The sequence below is a fragment of the Oryx dammah genome, unplaced genomic scaffold (genome assembly GCF_014754425.2).
Source record: "Oryx dammah isolate SB20612 unplaced genomic scaffold, SCBI_Odam_1.1 HiC_scaffold_11163, whole genome shotgun sequence".
NCBI classification, from domain to species: domain Eukaryota; kingdom Metazoa; phylum Chordata; class Mammalia; order Artiodactyla; family Bovidae; genus Oryx; species Oryx dammah.
The window spans coordinates 333,881-360,873 of record NW_024080556.1 but is presented as its reverse complement, the minus strand read 5'-3'; the positions used below and the strand labels follow the sequence as shown (position 1 = coordinate 360,873).

The following is a 26,993-nucleotide window of genomic DNA, read 5'->3' as shown; positions in this document are numbered from 1 at the left end:
TTCCCAAAGCAACTTTGAAATGGCAAAGAACATTCTTAGAAATGTTACATGGGAAATCTACACTTTTCACATAGATAAATAAGGATGTTATCAATTACTGATTTGGGGCATTCACTTCAACCAAGGGTAAATCTTGGAGAAAAGGTAGCATTTTCAAATTCAGAGTTCCTCGAGGGCATGATAACTGATTGACATGCCCCTCTATAAGCTTCCTGATTACATCTATTTTGTACCCAGATGTCTGATTTTATTTTTGACTTTACTTTGCCACATTTGAATAACCATATAACAGATTACCTTGCACATAAATTTTATGAATGTTGCTATAATTTGCATGAATTATGTTTATACTTCTGTGGTAGATTTTATTTTCCAACCTATAACTTTTGCCATAAATTCCTAAATGCAAAAGAAGAAATTAAACAGCTTCTTGAGAACATTTGCTGTGTGTATAGACTTAATCAAATCACTTATCTTTGCTTTTATCTACTTGTCAAAGTGTATTAAAATAATGCATTAGGAGTGGATTTAGGGTGAACTGAAGATGTAGGATTATGAATAACCATGCTAGGGCATACTGATAATGAAATCATCTAAAAGAAGCTGAAAAGGATAATTATATCACTTTTTAAATGTATCTTATAATAAAAATTAAGCTATATGACTAATATACTCCTTTAAAAACTATTTTTATTTTGATTAAACAAATAGATGTACATAGCTTTAAGGGTCAAATAGATTTTTCAAGGCTTATAATAAAAATTAGCAGTTGCTTGTCCTATTTAACAGCCCAGTGACAATTCCTGCTCTCAAAGGTATAATCACTGTCAAATCTTTTTAGCTAATTCTCTTGATGCTCATCTCCTATTTCTAAATAACATGCTTTACTACTTTAAAACAATTATTAGTTTAGATATTATTGAATATATCACCGTCTACTATAAAGATATGAAGATATAATGGCTTTATATACCCATGATACACACATTATTCAAAAATTTTGGTAATTCAAAAGTTTATAGTTTATTAACAGTCTATATAAGCTATGATGATTACATTTTCTTTTGACCTCTTTGTTTTTCCTGAAGTTAATAAATATTTTCTTTGTCATTTTCTCAGTTTTCCATGACCTATTACTACTTTATCCCGAAATTATCAGTCAATATAATACTGTCCAGTATGTTATTACATCAGTACATTCAAAGACATTAATTACCAGGTCGTTTTCTGCCCCCTGTCCCGCCACTGCCATGCCATGCAGGTGTCCTCCTTATAACCTTTCATCCTTTTGCTCAGTTCAGTTCAGTCGCTCAGTCGTGTCTGACTCTTTGCGACCCCATGAACCACAGCACGCCAGGCCTCCCTGTCCATCACCAACTCCCAGAGTTCACTCAAACTCAAGTCCATCGAGTCCGTGATGCCATCCAGCCATCTCATCCTCGGTCATCCCCTTCTCCTCCTGCCCCCAATCCCTCCCAGCATCAAAGTCTTCTCCAATGAGTCAACTCTTCTCATGAGGTGGCCAAAGTACTGGAGTTTCAGCTTTAGCATCATTCCTTCGAAAGAACACCCAGGGCTGATCTCCTTCAGATGGACTGGTTGGATCTCCTTGCAGTCCAAGGGACTCTCAAGAGTCTTCTCCAACACCACAGTTCAAAAGCATCAATTCTTCGGCGCTCAGCCTTCTTCACAGTCCAACTCTCACATCCATACATGACCACTGGAAAAACCATAGCCTTGACTAGACGGACCTTAGTCGCCAAAGTAATGTCTCTGCTTTTGAATATGCTATCTAGGTTGGTCATCACTTTTCTTCCAAGGAGTAAGCATCTTTTAATTTCATGGCTGCAGTCACCATCTGCAGTGATTTTGGAGCTCAAAAAAATAAAGTCTGCCACTGTTTCCACTGTTTCCCCATCTATTTCCCATGAAGTGATGGGACCAGATGCCATGATCTTTGTTTTCTGAATGTTGAGCTTTAAGCCAACTTTTTCACTCTCCTCTTTCTCTCTCATCAAGAGGCTTTTTTAGTTCCTCTTCACTTTCTGCCATAAGGGTGGTGTCATCTGCATATCTGAGGTTATTGATATTTCTCCTGGCAATCTTGATTCCAGCTTGTGCTTCTTCCAGCCCAGTGTTTCTCATGATGTACTCTGCATATAAGTTAAATAAGCAGGGTGACAATATACAGCCTTGACGTACTCCTTTTCCTATTTGCAATTCTAGACTAATTGCCTTCTGTGACTAAAACTTCCTTTTCATCATCCCCTGAGAATTCTCTTAATTTTGTCATGGATTATATTCTAGATTTCCTGAATACTGTGTAGTCCTCTTTCATGGTTTATTGCCCCCCTTTTTTCTTTCTTTCTTTCTCTCCCTGTCTCCCTCCCCTCTCCCTTCCTTGCTTTCATTTTCCTTCTTGTTCTTTTTGTTGTTGATTTTGAATAAATTTCTTGTAGGTTCCTGAGACAATTTGTATACAAGGTATGTTTTTTAAGATTTTTGCAAGACTAAAGAATATATATATATATTAATTCTACTCTCATATATGACATATACAGGCTTCCCAGGTAGTTCCTAGTGGTAAAGAACTCTCCTGCCACTGCAGGAGACTTAAGCGACTCAAATTTGATCGCTGGATCAGGATGATCCCCTGGAGAAGGTAATGGCTACTCTTTCCAGTATTCTTGCCTGGAGAATTCTATGGACAGAGGAGCCTGGTGGGCAATAGTCCATTGGGTCACAGAGAGTCGGGTACGACTGAAACAACCTAGCATATGTGACATATAGATTGAGAGATTGTAGAATTCTAGGGTGCAAATTATTTTCTATGAATTTTTTTATTTTTCCAGTTTTATTGAAATATAATTTATATATCACTTTATATAATTTTAGAAATATATTTGATACACTTATATATTATTAAATATATAACATATATAGTGTATAACCTAACATATCATTAAATATATACCAGGGGCTTCCCTGGTAGCTCACCTACTAAAGAACGCACCTGTAATGCCAGGGACCCTGTTTGGATCCCTGGGTCAGGAAGATCCCCTGGAGAAGGGAGAGGCTATTCATTCCAATTTACTTGGGCTTCCCTGGTGGCTCAGACAGTAAAGAATCCGCCTGCAATGTAGGAGACCTGGGTTTGATCCCTGGGTTGGGAAGATTCCCCTGGAGAAGGGAATGGCTACCCATTCCAGTATTCTTACCTGGAGAATTCCAGAGAGGAGCCTGGCAGGCTACAGTCCGTGGGGTTGCAAAGAGTCATACAAGAGTGAGCAACTTTCAATAGAACAGATAGTTAAATGCTTATCACAATGGAGTTGGTTAACACCACCATCAACTCACATAATTACTTTGTGTATTTATGTTTCTATGTGGTGAGAACATTTTAAGATTTAGCAACTTTCAAATATGGTATGCTGCTGCTGCTAAGTCACTTCAGTCGTGTCCGACTCTGTGCAACCCCATGGACAGCAGCCCATGAAGCTCCTCTGTCCATGGGATTTTCTAGGCAAGAATCTGGAGTAGGTTGCCATTTCTTTCTCCGCAAATATGGTATAGAATATTGTTAACTACAGTTACCATGCTGTACATTAAATTCTCAGGACTTACTTAACGTATGATTGGAAATTTGTACCCTGGAATCAACATCTCATTTCTTCCACTCCCTGCTGCTGCTGCTGCTGGTAAGTCGCTTCAGTCATGTCCGACTCTGTGCAACCCCATAGATGGCAGCCCACCAGGCTCCCCCGTCCCTGGGATTCTCCAGGCAAGAACACTGGAGTGGGTTGCCATTTCTTTCTCCAATGCATGAAAGTGAAGTCGCTCAGTCGTGTCCGACTCTTAGCGCCCTCATGGACTGCAGCCTACCAGGCTCCTCAGTCCATGGGATTTTCCACCTCCACTCCCTACCCTATGGTAAACACCATTCTACTCTGAGCTCAGCATTTTAAAGTTCCGCATATAAATAATATCATACAGTGTTTGCATTTTTCTGTCTGACTTATTTCACTTAACATAATGCTCTCAAGTTTCATACATATTGTCTCAACTGGAAGGATTTCTTTCTTTCTCAGGTCTAGTAATATTCATAACTGAATATTCTTAACTCATTAATTCACCAGTAGACAGACGCTTATATTGTTTTTATATCTTGGCTACTGGGAATATTGTGGCAATGAACATGGAATATGTATATTTAAGATCCTTATTTTAGTTCCTTTGAATATATACCCAGAAGTGGTATTGCTGTGTTACATGGTAGTTTTATTTTTAATTTTTTGAGGAACCTCCATACTATTTTCCATATTTACATTTTACATTTCCAATTTACATTTTCATCTGTAGTATACAAGGATTCCCTTTTCTCCACATCTTTACCAACATTTTTTAGTCTCTTGTCTTTTTTTATACAGCCATTCTAACAGTGAAGTGCTATCTCATTATGGTTTTGATTTTCATTTCCTTGATGATTAGTTATGTTAAGAATCTTTACAAGTGCTTTTCCCTACGTCTTTGAAAAAATGTCTGCTCAGGTCCTCTGTCCATTTTTTATTGGATGGTTTTTTTATGCCACTGAGTTGTAAGAGTTTCTTATATTTTTCATTATTAACCCCTTATCAGATTGATGTTTTGCAAATAATTTCTTCTGTTCTGTAGGTTGCATTTTCATTTTATTGATCATTTCTTTTGCTGTGCAAAAGCTTTTTAGTTTGATGTAGTTCAGTTTATTTAATTTTACTTTGTTATTTTGTGCATTTGGTGACATATCCAAGTGATTGTGGCCAAGACCAATATCCAGGACCTTTTCCCCTGTATTCTCCTAGTAGTTTCACTCTTTCAGATCATATATTTAAGTCTATAATTTATTTCAAATTAATTTTTTAAGTGGTGTAGAAAGGGGGCCAGTTTCATTCTTTTGCATGTGATTGTACACTTCTCAGTACCATTTATGGAAGAAACTATTTTTTCTCCATCGAGTATCTCTTGTCAAATGTTAGTGAAGCTAAATATGAGAATTAATTTCTGAGCTCTAGATTCTGTTCTATTGGTTTATATGTCTTTTTATGTCAGTACCATATTGTTTTGATTATGATAGCTTTGAAATATAGTTTAAAATCAGGAAGTGTGATCTTTCACCCTTGTTGTCTTTTCTCAGAAATGCTTTGGGTGTCTGGGGTCTTTTGTGGCTCCATATGAATTTTAGAATTATTTTTCTTTTTTAGCAAAAAATGTCATTGGAATTTTGCTATGAGTTGCACTGAATCTATAGATGGCTTTGAATAGTATGGATATCTTTAAAATATCAATTCCTCCAATTCATAATCATGGGATAGCTTTCCATTTATTTTTGTCTTCAATTTCTTGCATCAATGTCTTATAAACATCAGAATGCAGATATTTCATTTTCCTTGGTTAAATTTTTCCCAAGTGTTTTTAGATGCTATTTTAAATGGCATTGTTCTCTTACGGTCTTTTTCAGATGGTTCATTGTTAGTGTTTAGAAACACAACTGACCTTTGTATATTACTTTTATGTACTAAAACTTTACTGAATTCATTTATTAGGTCTAACAGTTTTGGTGGACCCTTTGGTATTTTTCTAAATATAAGATCATATCACCTGCAACAGGGTAATTTAACTTCTCTTCCTTACTGATTTAGATGTCTTTTATTTTGTTTTCTTCCCTAATTATTCTGGCTAGGACTTTCAATATGTTGAATAGGAGTGTTAACAGTGGGCATCCTTGTCTTGTTCTTGATATTCGAGGAAAAGCTTTTAACCTTTCACCATTGAGTATGATGCTATTTGGGGGTTTGTCACATATGGACTTTATTATGTTGAGGTGTGTTCCTTCTATATTCAATTTCTGGTGTGTTTATAATGAAAGAATATATTTTTTTCTGCAAATGTTTTTTTCTGCCTCTATTGAGATGTTCATATAATTTTAGTATTGCATTCCATCAGTGTGGGGGATCACATTGATCACTTTGTGTATGTTGAACCATCCTTGAATCTCAGGGATAAATTGCATTTGTTCACAGTGTATGATCCTGTTAGTGTGTGTTCAATTTGGTTTGCTAATACATTGTTGAGAATTTTTACATCTCTATTCATGTGGAATATCAGCCTGTAGTTTTCTTGTAGTATCCTTATATGCCTTATATGTCAGAATAATGCTGGTCTTTCTTGTAAAACAAGTTAGGAAAATCTCACTCCTTTTAAATTTTTCTAAAGAGATAATGTTAATTTAATTAAACTAAATTAACAGAAATGTTAATTTCCATAGTTGAGAAATTTCCAGGTTTTCTGTTGTTATTGATTTCTAGTTTTATTCCATTGTGATAAAGACATACTTGGTATAATTTCAATCTTCTTAAAGGAATGATTGGCAATAGTTCTTCTTTAAATGTTGAATAAAATTCACCTGTGAAACCATCTCATCCTGGGCTTTTTTTGTTTGTTTGGAGATTTTTGATTATGTGATCTCCTGACTAGTAATTGGTCTGTTCATATTTTCAATATCTTTATGATTCAAACTTGGTAGGTTGTATGTGTCTAAGAATTTGTTACTTTTAGGTTAACCAACTTATTAGTAGCTCAGTCATGTCCGACTCTTTGTGACCCCATGAATCACAGCACGCCAGGCCTCCCTGTCCATCACCATCTCCCGGAGGTCACTCAGACTCATGTCCATTGAGTCTGTGATGCCATCTAGCCATCTCATCCTCTGTCGTCCCCTTCTCTTCCTGCCCCCAATCTCTCCCAGCATCAGAGTCTTTTCCAATGAGTCAACTCTTCGCATGAGGTGTCCAAAGTACTCGAGCTTCAGCTTTAGCATCATTCCTTCCAAAGAAATCCCAGGGCTGATCTCCTTCAGAATGGACTGGTTGGATCTCCTTGTAGTCCAAGGGACTCTCAAGAGCCTTCTCCAACACCACAGTTCAAAAGCATCAATTCTTCGGTGCTCAGCCTTCTTCACAGTCCAACTCTCACATCCGTACATGACCACAGGAAAAACCATAGCCTTGACTAGACGGACCTTAGTCGGCAAAGTAATGTCTCTGCTTTTGAATATGCTATCTAGGTTGGTCATAACTTTTCTTCCAAGGAGTAAGTGTCTTTTAATTTCACGGCTGCAGTCACCATCTGCAGTGATTTTGGAGCCCAAAAAAATAAAGTCTGACACTGTTTCCACTGTTTCCCCATCTATTTCCCATGAAGTGATGGGACCAGATGCCATGATCTTTGTTTTCTGAATGTTGAGCTTTAAGCCAACTTTTTCACTCCTCTCTTTCACTTTCATCAAGAGGCTTTTTAGCTCCTCTTCACTTTCTGCCATCAGGGTGGTGTCATCTGCATATCTGAGGTTATTGATATTTCTCCCAGCAATCTTGATTCCAGCTTGTGTTTCTTCCAGCCCAGCATTTCTCATGATGTACTCTGCATATAAGTTAAATAAGCAGGGTGACAATATATAGGCTTGACGTACTCCTTTTCCTATTTGGAACCAGTCTTGGCATATGATTATTTACAAGTAGTCACTTATGATCTTTTCCTTTTCTGTGATATGATTTGTAATGTGTCCTTTTCCATCTCTGATTTTATTTGAGTCTTCTCTCTTTTTTTTTCTTTTTTCTTAGGACTTCACTGGTGGCTTAGATGGTAAAGCGTCTGCCTACAATGTGGGAGACCCAGGTTCAGTCCTGGGTTGGGAAGATCTGGAGAAGGAAATGGCAACCCACTCCTGTATTCTTGCATGGACAGAGAAGCCTGGGAGGCTACAGCCCATGGGGTTGCAAAGAGTCAGACATGACTGAGCGATTTCACTTTCACTATACTAAGTCTTAAAATCAGTTAATCTAAGTCTTCTGAATCATTTTCCTACTGCTGTCTCCATAGCACAATCAGTTAGCACATTCAGCTGTTAACCATAAAGGTTGGTGGTTTGAGCCCACCCAGGGACAGTGGGGTGGCACTGATTTCCCTGGTGGCTCAGACAGTAAAGCGTCTGCCTACAATGTGGGAGATCCGGGTTCAATCCCTGGGTCAGGAAAATCTCCTGGAGAAGGAAATGGCAACTGACTCCAGTATTCTTGCCTGAAAAATCCCATAGGCAGAGAAGCCTGGTAGGCTACAGCCCAAAGAGTCGGACACATCTGAGTGACTTCACTTTCACTATACTTTCTTTTTTCTTAGTCCTTATTATTTCCTTTCTGTTGCTAACATTGGGCTTAGTTTATTCTTCCTTTTCTAATTCCTGTGTATAGTTAAGTTTTTATTTGAGATCTTTTCTGGGGTGTAATATAGAAGTTTACCACTGTGAACTTTCTTGTTAGTACTGCTTTTGCTGCATCCTGACAGTTTTGGCATGTTGACTTTCCACTTTCTTTGTTTTAAAGTACCTTTTATTTCACTTTAGATTTCTTTATCCATGGGTTGTTTAGAAATGTTAATTTCCATAGTTGTGAATTTTCTAGTTTTTCTGTTATTGATTTCTAGTTTCATTCCACTGTGCTCCAAGAGATACTTAGTATAATTTTAATCTTCTTAAATTTGCTAAGACTTTTTTTTTTCTTAACATATGATCTATTCTGGAGAATTTTATGAGCACTTGAGAATAATGTTTATTCTGCAAATATTAGATGCAATATTCTATGTCTGTTAAGTCCATTTCATATAAAATATAATTCAAGTGCAGCATTTCCTTATTGATTTTCTATCTGAATGATCTATCCATTTTTGAAAGTGGGTATTGATGTCCCTTGATATTCTACTATTATTTTCTGTTGTCTGTTTCTCCCTTCAGATCTGCTAGTATATGCTTAATATCTTTAGATCCTCTTACATTAGGTGCATATGTGTTTATGATTGTTATAGACTCTTGATGCATTGACCTCTTTATCATTATATAATAAGCTCCCTCTGTTTCTTATTACAGCTTTTTAAAATTTACCTAGATTTTTTAAATTCATTCAAGTACTCTGTGCCTTTTGATTAGAGAATTTAATCCATTTACATTTAAAGTAATTACTGATAAGCAGGGTGGCAGGTGGTAAAGAATCCACCTGGCAATACAAGAGATGCAGGACACACAGGTTCTATCCCTGGGTCAGAACGATCCCCTGGAGTAGGAAATGGCAGCCCACTCCAGAAGTCTTGCCTGGACAGTTCCAAAGAAAGAGGAGCCTGGCGAGTTACAGTCCATAGGGTCCCAAAGAGTTGAACACGACTGAGCCACAGAGCACACATGCACAGATGTTACTCATGCCGTCTTATCGTGTTCGGGCTTTCATGTAGTGTCCCTCTTCCTTTCTTTCTGGTTTTCTTTGTGAACTGATAATTTTCCATAGTGGTATGATTTGATTTCCTTCTCATTGCTTTTTGCATATATAGTGTAGGTGTTTGTTTTGTGGTCACCATTACATTTACATAAAACATTTTATAGATATAATGGTGTTTTAATTAATAGCAACTTCAGTTTTATTGCCTATGATAATTCTGCCTTTTTATTCTCCCTTATTGATTTTTTTTTGATGTCACAATTTACCTCTTTTTATTTTGTGTATTTGTTAGCAAATTAGAGTAGCTAAAGTTATTTTTAAAATTCCTTACCCTTACTCTTTATCCTATAGTTAAATGATTAACTCATCATAAAATTACAGAATTAGAGTTTTATAATCTGACCATATACTTGCCTTTACCAGTGTTGTATATTTTCATATGTTTTCATGTTAATAACTAGAGTTCTTTTATTTTAGCTTGAAGAACTCCTTTCAGCATTTCATTAAGGCAAGTCTAGGGATGATGAACTTCCTTAGCTTTTGTTTGTCTATGAATGGCTTTATTTCTCTTTCATTTCTTAAGGACAGCTTTGCAAGATAAAGTATTCTTGATTGGAAGGTGTTTTTTTTTTTTTCAATACTTTGAATAAATCATCCCATTGCATCTTGGTCTGTAAGCTTTCTGCTGATAAATCCTCTGATACCCTTAAGGAGTTTCCTTTGTAAGTAATAAGTTTCTTTTCTCTTTCTTCTTAAAATATTCTCTCTTTATCTTTGATTTTAGATTTTTTATTATAATTATAATGTGTGTTGGAGAAGATATTTTGAGTTGAATTTGTTTGGGCACCTATGATCTTCAAGAACATGCATAGCCAAATCTTTCCCCAGATTTTAGAAAGTTTTCCATAATTATTTTTTTAAATAAGTTTTCTATTCTCTTTTCCTGTCCTTCTGGAACTCCAATAATTTGCAAATTAGTTCATTTGATGGTATACCATAGATCACATAAACTTTCTTCACTTTTTTATTATTACTTTTTCTTTGTTCTCTGAATGGATAGTTTCAAAGGTTCTGTCTTCTATTTCTTAGATTCTTTATTTTGCTTGATTCATTTTGTTGCTGATACTCTATTGCATTTTTCATTTCGTTAATTGCATTCTTTACCTCAGTAGTTTTATTTTATGATTCTTTTGAATGATTTCTACCTCTATTAAACTTCTCATTTTGTTTATAATTTGTTTACCTGGTTTATTGAATTGTGTTTCTGTTTTCTTATAGCTCAATGAGCTTTCTTAAAGCAGTTATTTTTAATTCTTTATTAGGCAATTTGCAGCTATATCTTTTGGGTTATTATAATACATTTGGATTATTATAGGACTTCCCTGGTGGCTCAGACATTAAAGCGTCTGTCTACAATGCGGGAGACCTGGGTTCAATCCCTGGGTTGGGAAGATCCCCTGGAGAAGGAAGTGGCAATCCACTTTAGTACTACTGCCTAGAAAATCCCATGAACAGAGGAGCCTGATAGGCTACAGTCCATGGGGTCGCAAAGAGTCGGACACAACTGAGCGACTTCACTTTCACTTGGATTATTATATGTGGTGTCATATTTCCGTGATTCTTCATACTCTTTGAAGTCTTACATTGTTGACTTCACATTTTAAGTAGTGGTCACATCCTCCGATCTTTACTGGCTGACTTTGGAAAAGAACTACCTTCTTTTAGGCCTATTAAGGTTTCTGAGGTTTTCTTGGACATTCTTTAGATATTTTTGCTCCACACTTCTTGCTCCCTCTTGTGGCAGAATTATTAACCTTGTGTGCTTTCTCTCTATCCTGTTGCCCAGCAAGCCAATTACTGACAATCTCCTTTTAGCTTACTCAAAGACAATATTAAACGTGTTAAATGTTCGAGTTTGTGGTCACTTCCTCACCCATCAATTCTGTTCAGCTTTCTGCACATGCTCACTGACTGTCTGATGAAACCTGTTCTTGCTACAACCAAGACCTGTACAGGGAGTTGGTCATGGAGTTGAGGTGCACAGTGTGCTGTGGGTGCCTATATGTCAGTTAGGTGGATCCATGGGTGAGGCACCCCAGTGACTATGAAATGGGTTTCTTGTTGGAATCCCTGATGCAGTTTAGTAGGATCCATGTTCCTCTAATGCATTCCTGGATGCTGTTCTTCTAGCTGTCTGCTGCTGCTGCTGCTGCTAAGTCGCTTCAGTCGTGTCTGACTCTGTGCGACCCCATAGACGGCAGCCCACCAGGCTCCCCCGTCCCTGGGATTCTCCAGGCAAGAACACTGGGTTGCCATTTCCTTCTCCATCTGGCTGTCTACTAGCTCTCAGTCCTACAGCTTGTAACTCAGCCCTCCAGATAAGAGTGAGAGAGAAATCGGCCTCTGGAAGCATACCACAGAGCTCAGAAAGCTCCTCTCTTACTTATGTTCATATTTTCTTCCATAGGAGAAATCACAGACGGAAAACCACTCTCTTGGAACTGAACTGTGCGATCTGGTGAGAGTGGAGTGGGGGATGATGTGGCAAACTCAAGCTGTTCCTCTCACCTTCTTCAGTTTGTCCAGTCTCAGATTTTTTGTTCTAACAATGGGCTGGGACTTCTCTACTGGACTCCTGGACTTCCACAAAAGCTCTTTCATCCACGAATGATTGTCTAGTCTGTGTTCTCCAGGTCTCCTGGTCTGTGAACAAGAAGTCCCGGAGCCAGCTTATGGGCCGCTGCAGGATCCACAGCCGGAACCAAAGTCTGTTTGCTTACTACCCTATACATAGGTGGTCAAGACTTGTCCTGGGCACCTTGGTATGGTGGTGTCGGATCCCAAAGCTTCCACAAAAGACTTTTTCTATAATGGTTGCCAAATAGCTGTTGATGGAGGGATTCCACAAAGGATAACTTATTCAACCTTCTTACTAACATTACTCACCTCCTTCAATTTTTGAATACAGTGCTTCATTGGCATCTATTTCCAGTGTTGTTTTGAGAAGTCTGACACTATTCTGATTCCTTATGCACTGAATGTAGCCTGCTTTCTTTTCCCAGTCATTGCCTAGATGCTTTCAAGATCTCTTTACCCTGTCTTCTGAAATTTAATAACGTGAAAATATGTTTCCCCATCTTTCCATGTACTGAGCTGGGCGCTTATTGAGCCATTTTACTCTAGAAACCTGTGGTTTGCCATCGGTTCTGATAAGTTTCCTTGTATTAATCTCTTTCTTTGGATTTATTGTTATCTTGGGCCTCCTTGAATGGATACTACTGTTTTCCTTCACTTCTTTCTTTGGCCACTTTTTTACTTTCTGGAAAATTTCTTTAGTTTGTTTGAATCTTCACTGCAACTTTTATTTATGTGATGATGTTTTAATATTTAAACTTCTTTTTTGTTTTCTAAAGAGTCTTTTTCAACATCCTGTTTTCATTTATACTCTTTTTCTCTCTGTTGCCAGTAATCATAAATTTTCTTTTTTGAAGATTTCTCTAGTTCCCTGAAAATTTTCTGTTTCTTCAGTGTTTCTTTTTTTCTTTCATATTAGAATTTTTCCATAAACCTTTGGTTATTCTTGGTTTTCTGTTTCTAATATTCCTGACACACTAAAACCTTTATTGGAAGTTTATGCCTATGGATAGAATGGAGTTTGGGTAGTGCTTGTCAAAGGGTAGACTTTGGGTGATAGGCCAGCGATCTTGATGATGAAGGTTCCTGTCTCTACTTCTAAGTGTGTTTATCTTGAGTTCAACACAGAACTCATCTTGAGAAACTTTTCTTGAGTTTCTCCCAGAAGAAAAATTCTTCAGTCCATAGTCAGAGAAGAGCTTTAATATCTCAAGGCTCAATGTGTAGACTTTCATTTAATCTCTCCTTCTAATATAGTGTCTGTACCTTTGGTTAATATCACTGAATACAAAATCTCTCTGGGCTTACTCTCTAATGAGTAAGTCTCAGCTTTCAATAGGGATGGTGAAGTTGACATCTGGCAGTGTGGTACAGGAGGAAGTTTAGAGGTATCATTTATTCTTACACAGACTTTGCACCAATCCTTGTATTTCTAATTGCACCTGCATCTCACTTTCAGGGATATCTGTTATTTCTATCCCATACTTTTTCTTTTCTTTTCACTCTCACTTTTCTGAAGTATAGCCTTGAATATCCTTGTAATGTATACATATGAAATAAAACTGCTGAATCTGTATATAAAGATGTATTTCTTTTTCTCTCATCCTCAGTTGATAGTTTAGCTGGGAATATAATTTTAGGTTTAAAAATCATGTTTTCTCCCCCAACATATTTGGGAAGACATCACTCTATTGTCTTCTAGCATTCTGTATTGTTGGTTGAAAATCTGATACTTGTCAGAAAACTTTGTATGTTATCTATTCCTTATTTGTTGATGCTTATGTTATTTTCCCATTAACATGCTCTTCTGGAATTTTACACTTACATACTATTCAACATTATGAATTTCAACCCAGCAGTAAGCTTTCCTCTGACATCCCTAACAGAAGCCTGGTTTCATTGAGATAACTCCTCCTCCTCTGCACAGACCTTGTGATTCAATTAAACTTGCTTCATTTCTACTCTAGGAATGATCTTTAATTAATTCTAATCTTGTAATATGATCTCATCTCCCTTGTTAGTGATTGTTTTAGGAACAGGCAAGGGACCCAATTCTGGAAAAAGGGAGAGTTGCTGGAGGCTTTTGGGAAAATCCTTTATCGCTCTTAAGAGAGAATTATTGAGAGTCTGTTTCTTTCTCTCCTTTTGGAAATAGAAAAGGAAGAATATTGCATCATGTGCTTCTGTCATTCATTTATGACAATGAGGTAAGCTATCTCTAAAACAAAGCCAACCCACAGAGGAGAATAGCATTCAAATAAAGCTGAAGCCTGATCATCCCAGGCTTGGCATCGTCTTTGCTTTTAGATTCCCTGTTATATGAGCTAATAAGATTTCTTATGGTTTAAGACAGTTTCTATTGGTTTTTTTGTTACTCAAAACTGAAAGTGTCTTAAGTAAGTTGTAGAAAAGCATTTCATCTTTCATTCTGAGTCACATGAACTGAAGAGTGGGGTAGGTGGATAGGGAATAGGAGTATCACCCTGTACTGTAGTTTAATAGTCAGACTTTCAGTTTAGCCAGTAGCTTCACTTCCACTCTCTTTGCACCTGGCAGTTCTAAACCTTATGCCTCTTTGAGTGTCATATACGACATGATATTGTCATAGGGTCTAGAGACAGAGTACAGAGCTCTGCCACTTGTTACCTAGGTAATAGTTGCATGTTATTAAATGTCTCTGTGTTTTAGTTTACTCATATTTAAAATGAAAATATAATGGTATCTACTGCAGCAAGAATAGTTGTATTAAATGAGTTATCATGTGTAAAGTGTTTGGCATGTAGAAAGTGCTGTTTAATTGTTAGCTTTTACCAAATTACTCCACATTTTTTTGCCTCTTCATTTTTAGCAACTACCTCAATCAGTTCAAGATGTTCAGTTAGAAGTACTAATTTTCTGAGATTACATTCTAGCTAGATTTGGCTGTATAATGCAGTTCAGACCAATAAAACGCAAGCAAAAAACTACTGGATGAGGCTTTGAAAGAACCTGCCAAAATGTTTTTGCTCAAAAGCCATAATGTATCTTTCCTTCTTGCCTCACCCCCTAGTTTGTATATGGAATGGGACATGATGCTTATATATACAAGAGCTATCTTGCCATCATAGGAACAAAATCCACACACTTGACAGAAAGAAGAGCCAATGCTTACAACTTCCCTTAGCAGCATGTCAACCTTGAAGTACCATAGAATTCTTACTCTGTGAGGAGGAAAACACCTGTTTTGTTAAGCAGGTGGGGTTTCTATTACATGCAGCTGGAGGCAGTCCTGACTTCTTCCACCCATGGGCTCTTCCAGGTGGGGTGGTATGCTCTTCTAGCCTTTTGAAATCTTGGTTTTAAGGAAGTTATTTTCTTATTCTGCTTTATACTTCAGTAGATGTCCATCCTCTTTTCACATTTTAGATATGGTCTAGTTATCTGCCAATACTTTCATTAACTCCTTTCATCCTCCTTACCTTTAAGGGTTACTCCTTTTCTGCTGCTGCTGCTGCTGCTAAGTCGCCTCAGTCATGTCTGACTCTGTGCGACCCCATAGACGGCAGCCCACCAGGCTCCCCCATCCCTGGGATTTTCCAGGCAAGAATACTGGAGTGAGTTGCCATTTCCTTCTCCAATGCATGAAAGTGAAAAGTCAAAGTGAAGTTGCTCAGTTGTGTCCAACTCTTTGCGACCCCATGGACTGCAGCCTCCCAGGCTCCCCCATCCATGGGATTTTCCAGGCAAGAGTACCGGAGTGGGGTGCCATCGCCTTCTGCGTTACTCCTTTTCTACCCTTGTATTTTCTGCTCTAGAGGGAAGGAAAATAAAAACAGTAATACCTAACCTGGAGACTGAGAACTTTAATGCTTTTAGAAGCCATGAACAATATAAAAAGTGAAGTATCCAGATATAAGATAAAGGGATTGGTGTAGACTGTGGAGATATAGAAAATGTGTGAATGAATACAAATAAATCAATATTGTATCATTCAAAGGTGGATTCATGTCAATGTATGGCAAAACCAATACAGAATTGTAAAGTAAAATAAAAAATAAATTTAAAAAAAAAACAAAGAATATATACCTGTAGGCCCAATTGTAGGTACAGATGGCAATTCTGTAAACTCTGAATCTGATTTAAAGACATACATAAATGTGAAGGAACTCTCATTATTGAACTGCATGCACATTTTCACTTAAACACCAACATCAATAACAACAAAATAACTATTAAGACCTTTTAAACTTAAAATTGCATTTAACTAAAATACTTCCATTTGTTTTTTTTTTCTAAAGAGTTTTTCCCCTTTTAGAATTTTGGCTGCTACAGAAGATAATGCAGTAACTCTAATATTACACTCAATAGGCAAAACAAACAAACAAAAATCCTCTCTGTGGGGTTGTTACGGCTTTGGAAGAAAACTGACGAGGCAGAAATGTAAGATAACAGAAAGTGCCTTTCCCTCCCCCATCTGTTTTCAGTTTCTTTCTTCTCCTTGGTTTAATATATAGGTTGAGGAGCTAAATTATAGTAATGGCTTTGAGCCTTTTAAAACCCTAACAAAGAAAGAAGTTGTTACTGATGATACCCAGTGTATACACACAAACCACCTGTGTATATCCTGCTTTCCTATAAGACTGCGCCTGAATGGAATCAGCAAGAGACCAGGCCTGTGCTGCTCCCGTTTCCCATAGAGGTGAGTGGACTGCCGTGGTAGTAAGGGCTAGTTGTTGTCATTGGGTTGATCTGTCAGTTCTTTTGTCAAAGTACTGAACATCTACACAGATAAAAGTTTTGCCAGCAAGGAAACTAAGGTTTAGCCTGGGAAGTTGTACTTCATAAGCTCAAACAGTATAACTGGAGAAGCTGGAATTCTATTCATGTGCTGCTTAGTTAGAAAGCTGATGGTTTTTCTTATGTCATTCAAGTTCCCTTAATAGCGGACAGTTAAAAATTCTGGACACTTAAACAAATAGGTGGCAGACTGGACTGATAATCAGAAAACCAGGATTCTTGTTTAGACTCATCAGCTTGGAGACTTTTATTGATCACTTACCCTCAATGTTCACATTAGTAATCATTAAAATTTTTCCATGTTTCAAATTCTAGGCAACTATAATTTAATGTTAAAAGCTGTATATTACACTGAGAATTTCTAAACAGTAGAATCTTATCTAAATATTTGATTTATGTAGTACTTACACACCTAAAGAGACCTTGAAAATTTTGTTTCTAATGTTGACAATTTGTCAAATTTCAAATGTATTTTCCTTATTACCTTTTCATATCTAATATGTTGGGGAACTCAGTACAGGAAGGGCTTCAAACAATCATACCTTTGGAACTAGTTTTATCTAAAAGTCTCAATCCAGATGTCTGAGAAAAGAATACCTGAAATTTTATCATATTTTTGGTATTTGTGGGAAATAGAGTCTTAGTTTAATTTAGTATAGAGAATATGGTACCTTTAGGATTTTTCATAAAATAGATGTTTATTAAAATATTTGGCAGGAGGAAGTTTTGAAATACTTAGGATTACTAGGAAACTTTGTGCATGACTTCAGACTAGGGAGTTTTGTACATATGACTATATAGTTTCATTTACATATTCCTTTAGTAATATAAAATTTGAACTTCAAAAGACTAAAATAGATATTATGAATAATAGTTTGTTTCAACAATGTATATTCTAAAAGTTTTTGACTTAACTGGTAAGTCCTCTTTTCCTGGAAAAAAAAATACCTCCTCTATCACATTGTCATACAACATCCTATTAGTCTATTTTCCCAGGCTGGCAGGAAACTGTCCACTATAGACGTCTGGAATGGGGAAATAGTCTCTCTGAGCATCTTTGATTGAAACTTCATGAGACTATCAGGAAATTTAAATAGTTCCTGACTTTTTGTACTAATGAGGTAAAAATCTTTCTTCCTATGATATACAACAAAACCCAGACTTTCATATTTAAGATATCCCAGTGTTTGAATTCACATCTCTCATCAATCAGTAAATAAATTTATATCGCATGTCTGCTATGTATAATACGTAGCCATCCTTCTGAAGACTACCTTTGCTACTTGGAAAACTAGCCAAAATATAGACCTGGTCACAGTCTAGTTTTTTCTGAACATAATGGCTGAAATGCTACAAAAATAGAGTTTCATTGAAATTAAAAGCAAATAACTTTGTGAGGGTCAATCATTTATATTTTAATGTTAATTGTTGCAATCATAAGTTTATATTTTTATAACTAGATGAACTGGAAACACTAGAAGGAGTAAAACTAAGGAAATGAAAATTAACTTTGGATCTTTAACATTAACAAAGTAGTGCTGGTTGGACTACAAAGTAAGATTTGGGCTTACAATTCATTCATTCATTTAGGTAGTCAACCAAATATACTTTCTCAGCGTTTGTAATGTGCCACCCTCTCTTCTAAAGGCTGGATATAGAAAGACAAGTTGCATCCAGAAACAGGATATTTATTAACTGTGTTCTGGGAAAGAGATGTGATCTTAAGATGAGAAGAAGAGAAAGCTGAACAAATGGGAGCCTCTGTTAAATGTTGACTACTCACATATTTGGCCCCAGGCCAGCCCTGCTTTCCTTCAGGATGACACTTTAGCAAGAATAAACAAAAGCAAGTGTGTAGATTAGAACAAAAACAAACAAACAAACCCATATCTTTCAACTTTTTACCGACAACTATTATTTTTGTATGTGAGTACTTCTATAGTTTCAATAAAACAATCTGATTGCAATAACAGTTTATTTGGCAATCTCTCTGGCTTAAAAGATGCATTAATTTTTCTTTAGTGTAGCTACTGGCTTATGGATTACCACATTGTAAATGATATGGAAGGTTCACCTTACTCGAGTAAACAACAATATAAAATATCAACAAACATAGAAAATGATAAATATATTGATTTTAATTAAGTGAATTCCTCAGTGATTTTTGCTCAGTCTTATTCTTTTCATATTTGTTTAAGCCTACTAAGGTTTCCTTTTTAACAATGTGACATAATTTTGCAGTAGAAGACTTTAGATGATGCCATAGATTTTACACAGCTATAACATGAAAAGATCTTGCTGGGATAATCCCATGGAAAGAGGAGCCTGGTGGGCTACAGTCCATAGTGTTACTAAGAGTCAGACATGACTGAGCAAGTAACATACACACAATATGAAAAGAAGCCCTCTTTTAAGTCAGCCTTTTAAGAGATGTATTCTGTCCCCCTTGTTTTTCCTTGTTCTGTCATAGTTAATCATTTATTATGATATACAGAAGACAGAGGGTATCTTGACTCTGGGCAATAGGAAGAAACAAAAAGATTTCTTAAGATCACTGCACTACAACAGTTTGCTATACAATAATCTTTACATAATTATGCCCAGTAAAGAGTAAAGAATGCACACTTGATTTCTAACACAAATATCCAGATCTCACTCATGAAGAGACTAAAGAGATTTATTAGCCACCATGTAAATATATAACTTAAGTAAGAAATGCTTCAGTGGAAATATTGCTTATTAACAGATTATTGTGTATTATGGGTTGAATTGTGCCTCCCTCAAACTTCTGCGTTGAAATTCTAACCTCCAGTACTTCAGTATGTGACCTTATTTGGAGGGAGAATCTTTACAGAGGTAATCAAGTTAAAATCAGGTCATTAGTATTGACACTAATCCAGTAAGACTGGTGTCCTTTTAAAAAAGGGAAATTTGGAGATGGATACACACACAGGGAAAACACCATGTGAAGATGAAGGCAGAGATCAGGGTGATGCTTATACAAATCAAATGATGCCAGATTCCCAGCAAAATACCAGAAATTAGCAGAAAGGCATGGAACAGGTTCTTCCTCACAACCTTCAGAAGGACCCAGCCCTGCTGACACCTTGATCTTAGATGTCTAGCCATCAGAACTGTGAGACAAATTTTCATTGTTTAAGCTACCCAGTTTATGGAACTTCATTGTGGCAGCTGTAGCAAACTACAAATGATAAAACTCTCATCTAATACTGTCTTCAAAATATTGCCTAAGGCTGTGCTTATTGCTGAAAAATGTTTGTTTGTTTGTTTTTAACACTATGGCTGCTGGTATTATAATTACAATAGTAATAGCTAGGTTTTTTAAAAAACTTTTTTTTTTAGCACTTACCATATCACAAGCTCTATTTGATCACTTCTGATCCAATAAGATGAATGGACAGTGAAAAAAAAGATTTTTTCATGTTAAAAGAGTAATTTTATTACTTTATTAACCACTAATTATTAAGTGTTTTACTAAGCCACAGAAGGTTTGGGGGAGGAATTAAAGGAGCTTATTCACTTACACTAATATGGACATTGTCACCTTGAAGTGAGAGGATGCTCCAACAAGATATGAAAATGTAAAGCCATAGGTTAGATGGGGGCTTTCCAGGTGGCACAGTGGAAAGGACGCCAGTGCATGCCTGACGGTGCAGGAGACATAAGAGATGTGTGTTTGATCCCTGAGTCAGGAAGTTCCCCTGCAGTAGAAAAGAGCAACCTGCTCCAGTATTCTTGCCTGGAAAATCCCATGGACAGACGAACCTGCTAACAGACTGTGGTGTTGCAAAGAGTTGGATATGACTGAGCGTGCACACACACATTAGGGTAGATGGAAGGTGATGTGGAAACTGATACTTAGGGAATACGGCAAAATCTTTGCTTAAAAACCATTGACTACTCTAACTTAGAAGGAAGATCTGTCTGTGAATGATTTCTAATTAGATGTTGAAATGGTTCATAGCCCTAGTGTGTGTTGTCTATTATTAACTGTAGTTCCCCCAAAATTACAAAATGTGATGAGGTCAGACGAAAATAAGCTTGCAAGCAGAAATGAAAGAGAGTTCATAAATCCAAAGTCTTTCAGGGTTGGGAAACCGAACTACTTGTAGAGATTGAATTAAAAAGACTTTGAGTGATAAGATGCAGTTAAAAAAATGTTATCAGTTAAATAGTGTCTCAGAGCATAGATCAAAGTAGGATTTGGCTCAATTGCAGTTGTTCAAAGAGTCCAATGACAACCACCATTAAGTAGAGTGTAAAAAAGGTATGAAGAAGTAGCCATGCAAAATAAATTTGAATATTATTTTTAGGAAATAGCTTTGGATGTGATTACTGACTAACACAAAACTGGCTGGAATACATAGATCAGAAATCTACAAAGTTTTCGAGGGGATTGTATTGTCAAGAAAACCAAAAGTGCACTCTTTAAATAGGTATTTTTAAATTCAGATAATAACATTAATTTTTATACTCCCACATACAGAAAGTAGCCACAGAATGCCTCCTCCAAGGATGACATGCTCTCCAAACTCTTTTTGCGACTAAGATAATGACCAGGAAGAGGCCCCAAGGGCTCATAACCAGAGGCCATGGAGAAAAATGATAATTCTTCCCAGGAAATAGAATCAAGTCCTAGTCCAGCAACTTCTTCTTTACCCCATCCCCATCTCAGGTGTGAGGCTTCCAAAATATCTTTGCAGTGGTTTTTCACAATTACTAAAAAACACTGACTATGTGTCCTCTATCTTCCCCTTTCCAATTCAGAATACTTGATGGAGGAGCATTGTACTATTTTCTTTGGGTAGGAGGCAGATGTGAGTTTGTTTGATTTATGAGAGGAAGAATGAAACAGAGTTTGTTGACCAGAATTTGGACTGTGGCTGAGACTGTGTTATGTATTCAACATATTTTCTCTTCCTGGGCACATAGGTTATTTCCCCTTGAAATTAACCTGAAGGCTATGTGACTTGATTTAGGTCAATGGAACATAAACAGAAATAATATAAAATACTTTTAAACCCAGACTGTAAAACAATACTGAACAATATAAACAATTCTTTATTCTTGTATTCCCCTTCAGTATTCACTTTGTACCTTTTTTTCAGATGTACGTAAATACAGGAGCATGCTTGGTCACCATTAAAAGGGGAGTGTCAGAAGAGCTGCCTGACTTTCACTGGGCTGTTATTTGAATGAAAAAATAAGAGATCTGAAGTCTTTATTAATCTAGCATAGCCAAGTCTATTCTGCCTGAAACAGAAATCTTAGGGACACTGCAGCCCATGCCAGACTGATTTCTACTCAATATTTTGCAATCATGGAGAGAGACTATGGCAGTTTAATTCAACATATAGCTAAGCTTTGCACGGTAATTTGAAAATCCAACAAGAGCACCATTTTCCAAATTACCCTGAGTAATAACTGTTCCAGTGTGCAGTTTTTCTGTTCACTGAACCTAACCTTTCTCAAGGAATAGACAGAAAGAATGCTCTAATTTCTATACACAACACTAGTAGATTTTAAAAGATATTTTATAAACAGAAGAGTTCTATATTGCACACCTAGATCCATTTGATGTGTCTCAAGCATCAATCTTTCCAGTTTCCAAGGTTTTCCTCTATATTTCCAGAAATAGGGATCAGTGTCACTGCTTTCTCTTTCTTCTCAGATGGTGGAATGGAGATTGGATACATAATTATAAAACACTGTATATAGCTAAAGGAAGCCATTAACTCTTTCTCCTCTTTGATGGCCCCTATTCCTTACTCTCTTGGCTTACTCTTCCATTTTCTGTAACACATGAAAGGAAAAAAAGGAACTAAAAGTAATGCCAAAGTCAGAGCTGGTGACAAGTCTAGCATTTGGCAAATGGTTCACTCCACAATTATCCTTTCCTCCAGTGGCTCCAGACCAGAGACATCATTTGGTCATTCTTCTTCTGGAATCTTTGCCTTTATTTCTCAGAAATGATTCATGAAACTCTGTATATGATGAAATGGAAGCCTTTTTCATATGCAATACCATTTTTCTCATTTGTCATTTTCTTTTTCAACTCTTCTTATGATTTTGGAATTTCTTTGTGTTTTTGTATGAAAAGTCTTATCTACTCCAAGATTATAAAAACATCCACCTATTTCCACATAATTCATTTTACTTCTTAAATTTTTATAAATTTAAATCTTTGATCCATCTGGACTTAATTTTAGGATAAAACATCAGATAGAATTCGACTTTTTCCAAATGGTTAAATTAAAAGACGCTTATTCCTTGGAAGGAAAGTTATGACCAACCTAGATAGCATATTGAAAAGCAGAGACATTACTTTGCCAACAAAGGTCCATCTAGTCAAGGCTATGGTTTTTCCAGTAGTCATGTATGGGTATGAGAGTTGGATGATGAAGAAAGCTGAGCACCAAAGAATTGATGCTTTTGAACTATGGTGTTGGAGAAGACTCTTGAGAGTCCCTTGGACTGCAAGGAGATCCAACCAGTCCATCCTAAAGGAGATCAGTCCTGGATTTCTTTGGAAGGAATGATACTAAAGCTGAAACTCCAGTACTTTGGCCACCTCATGCAAAGAGTTGACTCATTGGAAAAGACACTGATGCTGGGAGGGATTGGGGGCAGGAGGAAAAGGGGATGACAGAGGATGAGATGGCTGGATGGCATTACCAACTTGATGGACGTGAGTTTGAGTGAACTCCGGGAGTTGGTGATGGACAGGGAGGCCTGGTGTACTGCAATTCATGGGGACACAGAGTCGGACACGACTGAGCAACTGAACTGAATTGAAGTGGTAGTTCTGACACTGTATTTTGAATAATATAGTTTTACCTCTTTCTCCTTCATTTTAATATTTCTATGTTAAATCCTCATTTGTACTTCTTCCTATATCTAGAGTCTCTGTACTTTTTATCCTTCTCTATGTAAAAATATATTTTCACGTAGAATGCATTTTCCCTGGTTTTCCTTACTGATTTAATTTTCTTTATTTTGCTGGTGTTTCTTCATGTCCCTTAGGTGTTGGTGTCCCAGTATCTTGTCCTTGGTGGACTTGCCTTCTCATTTTTTATGTTCCTCTAAGATGTTCTCATCTACTTACATGCTTTCTAATAATATTCATTTGGAAAGGACTCCAAAATTATGTATCCTTGTCTGGGCTCTCTCTAGAATACTAGAACAATCACCTCTTATGTGTGTCTCTCTCTTTATTCTCTGTTTATCTCAAATACAGCATATCTAAAATGGAAGCTCATCATTCCTGTTAACCCCTCCACTCAGCCTAAATCTGTTTCCTTTTGGAATTTCTTAACTCAGTCAAAAGCAGCATTGCCCCTCCTATTGCTCAAAATGGAAAATTCAGATTCATACATACTTATTCATAAATAAAATCTTTTTGAACCTCCCTTTTCATAATTTTCATGTTAACTCTCATGAAAACACATTCTCAAATACACATTCTAGCCACACATTCCAGACTCATCCGTTAATTTGGGACTTGCCTCTTAATTGTTGCTGCTGTTTAGTCTCTAAGTTATGTCTGACTTTTTTGTGACAACATGAACTGTAGCCCACCAGGCTTCTCTGTCCATGGGATTTCCCAGGCAAGAATACTAGTGTAGCTTTCCATTTCCTTCTCTAGGAGATCTTCCTGACCCAGGGATCATACCTGCATCTCCTCTTTCCTACTTAGCCACCAGGGAAGCCCCACCTCTTATTTAGACTATGACAAAAGCCTCTGTACTACATTCTCTATCTTCAATATCTTCATTTTTACTCATTCATCCTTTAGACAGTTTTCAGAGACATAAACACAGATCTGATCATGGTACCTCCTATATTTCCACCAACTTCCTTCAGATTTTATCATCTTCTTTAATGTATCTTTAGCTTAACTGTTTATTCTTGCCTTGCACAATAAACTTTGTGTTACAGTTATTTTGGGCTTCTCACTACACACCAGAAATACTTGTATCCTTTCATACCTCCAAATATTTGCTTTCAGTCCACTTTTCCTTCTTTGTCTTCCTGACATAAACCTGTGCATCCTTCATGACTTATCTAATTGTTAGTTTTATTTGGCTTCCCAGGTATTCCATTTTTTTCCTCATGCACTTTACATAAACTTTCTTTAAATAATAACTTAAATAATAACATATATGGCAAAATATAAAAATTACTTGTTTAGATGATTTTGCTTGAGGAGAGTTCTTATTCATAACATTATCTAACCTGTAACAAAGTTCATGCCATAGAGCAAATGTTCAAAAATTATCTCTAAAATGGTGTTCAAACTGGAAGAAAATCTCTAATAACATCTGACCATTTTTTTCCCACATAACAGCATCAGTCAGTTCAGTCGCTCAGTCTTGTCTGACTCTTTGAGACCCCATTGACTGCAGCACAACAGGCATCCCTGTCCATCACCAACTCCTGGAGTTTAGTCAAACTCATGTCCTTCATGTCAGTGATGCCATCCAACCATCACATCCTCTGTCTTCCCCTTTCGTCCTGCCTTCAATCTTTCCCCACATCAGGGTCTTTTCAAATAAGTCAGTTCATTGCATCAGGTGGCCAAAGCATTCGAGCTTCAGAATCAGTCCTTCCAATGAATATTCAGGACTGATTTCCATTAGGACAGACTGGATGGATCTCCTTGCAGTCCAAAGGACTCTCAAGAGTCTTCTTCATCACCCCAGTTCAAAAGCATCAATTCTTCAGTGCTCAGATTTCTTTATAGTCCAACTCTCATCCATACATGATTATTGGAAAAACCATATCTTTGACTAGACAGACCTTTGTTTGCAAAATACTGTCTCTGCTTTTTAATATGGGTCTAGGTTGGTCATAACTTTTCTTCCAAGGAGCAAGCACCTTTTAACTTCATGGCTGCAGTAACCATCTGCAGTAATTTTGGAGCCCCCCAAAATAGTCTGTCACTATTTCCACTGTTTCCCCATCTATTTGCCATGAAGTGATGAGACTGGATGCCATGATCTTAGTTTTCTGAATATTGAGATTTAAGCCAACTTTTTCACTCTCCTCTTTCACATTCATCAAGCTGTCTTTAGTACTTCTTAGCTTTCTGTTTTAAGGGTGATGTCATCTGCATATCTGAAGTTATTGATATTTCTCCCAGCAATCTTGATTCCAGCTTGTGCTTCATCCAGTCCAGCATTTCTCATGATTTACTCTGCATATAAGTTAAATAAGCAGAATGGCAATATACAGCCTGACATACTCCTTTCCTCATTTGGTACCACTCTGTTGTTCTATGTCCAGTTCTAACTGTTGCTTCCTGACCTGCATATAGATTTCTCAAGAGGCAGGTCAGGTGGTCTGGTATTCCCATCTCTTTCAGAATTTTCCACAGTTTATTGTGATCCACACAGTCAAAGGCTTTGGCATAGTCAATAAAGCAGAAGTAGATGTTTTTCTGAAACTCTCTTGCTTTTTCCATGATCCAGTGGATGTTGGCGATTTGATCTCTGGTTCCTCTGTCTTTTCTAAATCCAGGTTGAATTTCTGGAAGTTCATGGTTCATGTACTGTTGAAACGTGGCTTGGAGAATTCTGAACATTACTTTACTAGCGTGAGATGAGTGCAATTGTGCAGTAGTTTGAGCATTCTTTGGCATTGCCTTTCTTTGGGATTGGAATGAAAACTGACCTTTTCCAGTCCTGCGGCCACTGCTGAGTTTTCCAAATTTGCTGGCATTGAGTGCAGCACTTTCACAGCATCAACTTTTAGGATTTGAAATAACTCAACTGGAATTTCACCACCCCTACTAGCTTTGTTCGTAGTGATGCTTCTTAAGGCCCAGTTGACGTCGCATCCTAGGATGTCTGGCTCTAGGTGAGTGATCACACCATCGTGATTATCTGGGTCATGAAGATCTTTTTGTTAAGTTCTGTGTATTCTTGCCACCTCTTCTTAATATATTCTGCTTCTATTAGGTCCATACTATTTCTGTCTTTTATTGTGCCCTTTTGCATGAAATGTTCCCTTGGTATCTCTTATTGTTTTCCTCTATTTCTTTGCATTGATCACTGAGGAAGGCTCTTATCTCTCCTTGCTTTTCTTTGGAACTCTGCATTCAAATGGGTATATCTTTCCTTTTCTCCTTTGCCTTTCACTTGTCTTCTATTCACAGCTATTTGTAAGGCCTCCTCAGACAGGGCAAAACTCTATTAGCCTTTGCCCTGTTTCATTCTGTATTCCAAGGCCAAATTTGCCTGTTACTCCAGGTATTTCTTGACTTCC

The 26,993-nt window shown here is 37.0% G+C and overlaps 2 long non-coding RNA genes across 3 annotated transcripts in view; both read left to right on the top strand.

Annotated features, from left to right (window-relative positions):
* LOC120860670 overlaps nucleotides 1-26,993 on the top strand; it is a 66,402-nt gene that overhangs the window by 7,230 nt on the left and 32,179 nt on the right. Inside the window, exon 4 of one of the 2 annotated variants that reach the window (XR_005720406.1) lies at nucleotides 7,656-7,693. The exons of the other annotated variant lie outside the window; for it this stretch is intronic. This is a non-coding gene — a long non-coding RNA (uncharacterized LOC120860670). Of the gene's footprint in view, nucleotides 1-7,655; nucleotides 7,694-26,993 lie in introns of those variants that run through there. 2 annotated transcript variants of the gene reach the window in all.
* Nucleotides 15,634-17,651, top strand: LOC120860671. Its single transcript, XR_005720408.1, has 2 exons — nucleotides 15,634-15,906; nucleotides 15,987-17,651. It is a non-coding gene; the product is annotated as an uncharacterized LOC120860671 (long non-coding RNA).